Genomic DNA, 7,089 nt, shown 5'->3' with positions numbered 1-7,089 from the left:
TTTATGTGACTTTTCTGTTGTATTGAAAAACCAATGTTTTAAAAAGCTCAAACATTCATTTTGAATCACCAACATGTTCTCACTCCTAAAGCATATACTGATCAGCAACAAGAAATACTGCTCGTGCCTGATATTGTGTTGAATGAAAGTAACTGTTGTCTAGAGCATTTCCACAGATGAGGTGAACAGCACCGGTTAGCACTGTCACATTATAGCTAGAAGGTTGGTGGTCTGAATCTGCTGGGGGTCCTTTTAAGCCTCTGCAGGTTCAATTCACTTCAGTTTTATTTATACAGCACCAAACAACAACAGTCACCTCAAGTCGCTTTATATTGTAAGGTAGACCCTACAATAACACATACAGAGGAAAAACCCTATAATCATATGACCCTCTATGAGCAAGCACTTTGGCGACAGTGGGAAGGAAAAACTCCCTTTTAACAGGAAGAAACCTCCAGCAGAACCAGGCTCAGGGAGGGGCGGGGCCATCTGCGGGGAACAGAAGGAAGACAGGATAAAGACATGCTGTGGAAGAGAGACAGAGATTAATAACAAATATGATTCAGTGCAGAGGTCTATTAACACAGTGAGTGAGAAAGGTAACTGAAGAACAAAAACTCAAGGGGGGCGCTAGTGAGCAGCGGTAGGATGTAGACGTGCTTTTCGGAGCTCTCCACCAAAACTCAGATTTTTACTCAACACCACCATACATTCTTACACAGGCGGATATTTTCTGCGGGTGAATGTTTCCAGGCTGATCTACGCTGTCCATTTTTGCGCAATGAGACCGAAAACGAACCCTCCGAGCAAGAATAAAACCATCGAGGGCTATGTTAGCAACACCGCTAGCGGGGCTAATGCTAGCACCAGTAGCCCTACCGAACCAGAGGCTGGCCCCCACGAAGACAGAACCTACACCCTATGCAAGGAGATGTGTCGGGAAATGGCCACGTCTATAATGGGGAAGATTGATGATTGATGAGCGGTTTGATACTTTTGAGGCTAGATTTCAGTCGCTCCTTTCGGAGCAGAAAGAGATGAAAAACCGCATGGAAATTCAAGAACAAGCGACGTGTGCCTTGGACAAGCGCGTAGAAGCGCTAGAAGCCAAATGTTCGGACCTAACTCAGCACGCCAACCAACTCAAAATCAAACTCCAGGACTTAGAGGCCCGCTCCCGCAGACACAATATCAAAATTGTCGGCATACCTGAGGACGAGGAAAAAGGTATGCCCACTGACTTTGTTTCTAGGCTTATCCCTGAGTTGCTGGGAAAGGAGCACTTTCCACATCCGATAAAAGTTGATCGTGCACACCGCGCACTGCAAGCGAAACCAACTGCTGGTGCTAAACCACGCACTATCCTGGCCCGCATTCATCATTTTCAGGAGAAGGAGCTGATCCTGCGTCGCTCTAGGATGCAAAAAGGCTGCGAGTATAAAGGAAACAAGGTGATGATATTCCCGGACTACACCAACGAAGTGATGAACCAGCGTCGCGCTTTTAATGGTGTGATGCAAACCCTGCGCAGTGATGGAATCAAGCACACACTACGTTACCCGGCAAGGCTCTATGTACAGTGGGGCAAAAAAGTATTTAGTCAGCCACCGATCGTGCAAGTTCCCCCACTTAAAATGATGACAGAGGTCAGTAATTTGCACCAGAGGTACACTTCAACTGTGAGAGACAGAATGTGAAAAAAAAAAAAATCCATGAATTCACATGGTAGGATTTGTAAAGAATTTATTCGTAAATCAGGGTGGAAAATAAGTATTTGGTCAATAACAAAAATACAACTCAATACTTTGTAACATAACCTTTGTTGGCAATAACAGAGGTCAAACGTTTACTATAGGTCTTTACCAGGTTTGCACACACAGTAGCTGGTATTTTGGCCCATTCCTCCATGCAGATCTTCTCAAGAGCAGTGATGTTTTGGGGCTGTCACCGAGCAACACGGACTTTCAACTCCCGCCACAGATTTTCTATGGGGTTGAGGTCTGGAGACTGGCTAGGCCACTCCAGGACTTTCAAATGCTTCTTACGGAGCCACTCCTTTGTTGCCCGGGCGGTGTGTTTTGGATCATTGTCATGTTGGAAGACCCAGCCTCGTTTCATCTTCAAAGTTCTCACTGATGAAAGGAGGTTTTGGCTCAAAATCTCACGATACTTGGCCCCATTCATTCTGTCCTTAACACGGATCAGTCGTCCTGTCCCCTTGGCAGAAAAACAGCCCCATAGCATGATGTTTCCACCCCCATGCTTCACAGTAGGTATGGTGTTCTTGGGATGCAACTCAGTATTCTTCTTCCTCCAAACACGACGAGTTGAGTTTATACCAAAAAGTTCTACTTTGGTTTCATCTGACCACATGACATTCTCCCAATCCTCTGCTGTATCATCCATGTGCTCTCTGGCAAACTTCAGACGGGCCTGGACATGCACTGGCTTCAGCAGCGGAACACGTCTGGCACTGCGGGATTTGATTCCCTGCCGTTGTAGTGTGTTACTGATGGTGACCTTTGTTACTTTGGTCCCAGCTCTCTGCAGGTCATTCACCAGGTCCCCCCGTGTGGTTCTGGGATCTTTGCTCACCGTTCTCATGATCATTTTGACCCCACGGGATGAGATCTTGCGTGGAGCCCCAGATCGAGGGAGATTATCAGTGGTCTTGTATGTCTTCCATTTTCTGATGATTGCTCCCACAGTTGATTTTTTCACACCAAGCTGCTTGCCTATTGTAGATTCACTCTTCCCAGTCTGGTGCAGGTCTACAATTCTTTTCCTGGTGTCCTTCGAAAGCTCTTTGGTCTTGGCCATGGCGGAGTTTGGAGTCTGACTGGTTGAGGCTGTGGACAGGTGTCTTTTATACAGATGATGAGGTCAAACAGGTGCCATTCATACAGGTAACGAGTGGGGGACAGAAAGGCTTCTTACAGAAGACGTTACAGGTCTGTGAGAGCCAGGGATTTTCCTTGTTTGAGGTGACCAAATACTTATTTTCCACCCTGATTTACGAATAAATTCTTTACAAATCCTACCATGTGAATTCATGGATTTTTTTTTCACATTCTGTCTCTCACAGTTGAAGTGTACCTCTGGTGCAAATTACTGACCTCTGTCATCATTTTAAGTGGGGGAACTTGCACAATCGGTGGCTGACTAAATACTTTTTTGCCCCACTGTATACTGGCGTGACGGACAAGCACCGTCAATCTTCAACGACGCAGATGAGGCGGCACGCTGCATTAAAGGACATGGGTCGACTATGAGAAATTAAGGTCTCAGTGTAAGGTAACTGTAGTGGTTCTGACTGCAGGAATGCCTGACTAATATTAAGACACCATGCTGAGAACTGGCTTTGGACTTTCAAGTACAACATTATACCAACAACTTTAGATGAGACATCCTTACTGGTGTAACATTTTCTCAGTGAATGATGTTTGCTTTTTCTATTACATGGTGGTGGTAATTCACAGCACTTTTATGTTTTTATTCTGAGTGGTGGGCGTGAAGATATCTTTGCCCAGCAGCTCCCTTCGAAGTGAAGAGGGGGTGTTATGCGTCAGGTTCCGGGGGACGCGTTTTTGGGGGAAAGGGTGGGTTATGTTTTGATTTGTTCTTGTTCTACAGTTCATGTGCACTAGTTTCATTACTGCCAGTTTATGACTTTCGGTCATTTTGTATGAACAATGTCACTCCTTATCACTTTTCTTTTTTTCATTTTTCCCCACTATAATGGCTAGGTCACAGGCTAGTATACAAATGGGAAACAGGGATTTGCAGCTTGTATCATGGAATGTTAGAGGACTTGGTTCAGTTGTCAAAAGGGGTAAAGTATTTAAACATTTGAAATCTCTATGTGCAGATGTAATTTTTCTGCAAGAAACCCATATAAAATCTACAATGCGGCATGTTTTAAAATGTAACTGGATATCTCAAATATATCAGTCACCCTTTACATCACATGCCAGGGGGGTAGCCATACTATTTAAGAAAAATGTCCCATTCCAACTAAAATCTGTAATCAATGATCCTCAGGGACGATACATAATGGTTTCAGGGATGATAGCTTCTCTCCCATTAACCCTACTAAATATTTATGGTCCAAATACAGATGAGCCTATGTTTTTCAGAAAGGTGTTTGACTTGCTACCGGATGATACTGACTCAAATATAGTAATAGCAGGAGATTGGAACTGCTATTTAGACCCTTACCTTGATCGGCTGTCAACTCGCCCTCCCCCAGAGATTGCCTCTGTGCGGCTTCTGAATAATCTTTCTAAAGCTAGAAACTTAGTGGACATTTGGAGACTTCAACATCCCACTGATAAAGATTACTCGTTTTACTCTGGCGTCCACAAATCCTACAGTCGAATTGATTATTTTTTGGTCAGTTCAAGCCTTATTTCTCAAATTTCAAATTCCAGATATCATAATATTTTGATTTCTGATCACAGTCCCACAGCTATATCACTGAGTCTAAGTTTGCCTAAAGTGAACTATTCCTGGCGTTTCAATCCAACCCTTCTCAGTGACGAAAAGTTTATTAAATATATTACGCCCAAACTCAAGGACTTTCTTGACTCAAATGACAACGGAGAGGTCTCTGATTCAACACTGTGGGAAACATTAAAAGTCGTAATGCGTGGCGAAATTATTTCCTATAGCTCAGGCCTCAAAAAGGAAAAGATGAAGCGACTTTCTGAAATTAATAGTGCCATTCCTCGTCTAGAAAGGGCTTACCAGAATTCTAAATCACCTGAGGATTACAGAGAAATATTAAAACTCAAATACGAATACAATGCAATTATGACTGACCAGGTTACCAATCTACTACTGAAGCTGAAACATAAACATTTTGAGATAGGAGACAAACCCAGGAAATTGCTAGCGCAACAACTAAAAGGAACACAAGCTTCGAGAGCAATTCACAAAATAAGATCTAAATCTGGTGCTTTTCTAACAAACCCTATAGAAATTAATAAGCGCTTCAGAGAGTTCTATCAGGAGTTGTACTCTTCCCAGCTGAATGTAACACAGTCTGCCTTGAATTACTTTTTTGATTCTCTCAGTCTGCCTAGGCTAAATGAAGCTGCCAGAGATCAACTCGATTTGGACTTTACATTGCAAGAAGTGGTAGCTGCTATTAAGTCATTTGCATCTGGGAAGGCTCAGGCCCTGACGGTTTTGGCGTAGAATTTTATAAGAAATTTTGTGATGGTCTTGCTCCATTCTTGCTTAGGATGATGCGTGATTCTAAAAACAGGGGCGTACTACCCCAAACTCTGTATGAAGCAAATATTTCGTTAATCTTGAAGAAAGGCAGAGATGACTCCGATCCTGCTAACTTCAGGCCAATTGCTCTTCAAAATTTTGATCGAAAGGTGATAACCAAAATTTTAGCAACTAGACTGAACAAGCACCTGACCTCCATTATTCACCCTGATCAAACAGGATTTATCCCTGGCAGACTTTCTTTCTTCAACGTTGGGCGTCTTCTGAACACCATTTATTCTGACCATGGTAGTTCGGGAGGAGCAGCAATTTTAGCTCTTGATGCACATAAAGCCTTTGATCAGGTTGAGTGGTTTTATATGTTCGAGTCATTACGGAAGTTTGGGTTTGGTGAAATATTTATATCTTGGGTAAAATTAGTATACGCAAATCCAATCTGTTCAGTTCTCACAAATGGAGAGAGGTCGGCGCCATTTCCTTTGCAGCGCTCTGTTCAGCAGGGCTGCCCCCTGTCCCCTGCTCTATTTGCTCTGGCATTAGAGCCCCTTGCGATTAAGATAAGAGCACATCCAAAAATACAAGGGCTCTTGGTCGGGGGTGTTGAAACTGTTATTAGTTTGTACGCAGACGACGTACTATTATACCTGCGTAATGCAGAAGAATCTGTACCATCCCTTCTTAATCTGGTCACCTCATTTGGCAAAATTTCAGGATATACAATTAACTGGGTTAAGAGTGAACTTATGCCTTTATCTAAAACCGGTTCGCCGAGTTTTCTTTGTAATGTTCCCTTCAAAATAGTTAACAACCGTCTCAGATACCTTGGATTAACTGTTCCTAAAGATCCCAAATTAATTTTTAGCTTGAACTTTGCTGAATTCTTATCAACATTAAAGCATAACATTGAGTCATGGAAAATTCTTCCCCTGTCTATGGTCGGTCGTATAAATTCCATAAAAATGGTCTCTCTTCCTAGATTTCTGTATCTTTGCCAAAATCTTCCTATTTATCTCACTTCCTCTTTCTTTAAGGAGTTGGACTCAGTTATTACTTCTTACATATGGAACAACAAGAATCCTAGGATTTCAAAACTACATCTACAAAAATCCAAATTAGAGGGAGGTCTGAGTTTACCAATATTTAAACATTATTACTGGGCTGCAAATCTAAGAGCAACAGACATCCTCAGATCTTGGTGATTTCAACATCCCCCTTTGGGTTAAAATGGAGGCTGGCATTGTAAGGGACTCCTCTCTAGAGGCCCTGCTTTTCTCAAAAGTAGGGAGGGCTGAGAGTCTTAAGAAACTGGGGTTTGTTCTGAAACAATCTGTGCGGATTTTAAACCAAGTTAGAGGTTTTTTTGAACTGCCAAACTCCTCTGTGGAGGCACCAATATGTGATAACCATGCCTTTTTGCCTCCTTGGGATGATAAATCCTACTATGTTTGGAAGGGGAAGGGCTTGATCAAATTGAAAGATCTTTATATAGATGGAAAATTTGCATAATTTAATCAGCTTAAGCAAAAATTTGATTTACCGCACTCACATTTTTACCGTTACCTACAAGTCAGGCATTTTATGCAATCCAATATGAAGAATTACCAAGATGTTCCACATGAACATAACCTTTTTAAGGTGTTCCTGAGCCCTCCTTACTCCAAACACTTGATTTCTACAATTGTACATTTGTTTGATGATAGCATTGAAGTGCAGACTACGAGGATAAGAGACGCTTGGAGGGAGGAATTGGGCATAGAAATATCAGAATCAATGTGGGACAAATGCCTATCAAAAATTCATTCCTGCTCTGTTAACAGCAGACATCAATTAATACAATTTAAAATTGTCCAT

The sequence above is a fragment of the Neolamprologus multifasciatus genome, chromosome 12 (genome assembly GCF_963576455.1).
Source record: "Neolamprologus multifasciatus chromosome 12, fNeoMul1.2, whole genome shotgun sequence".
NCBI classification, from domain to species: Eukaryota; Metazoa; Chordata; class Actinopteri; order Cichliformes; family Cichlidae; genus Neolamprologus; species Neolamprologus multifasciatus.
This window is presented reverse-complemented; position numbering follows the sequence as displayed.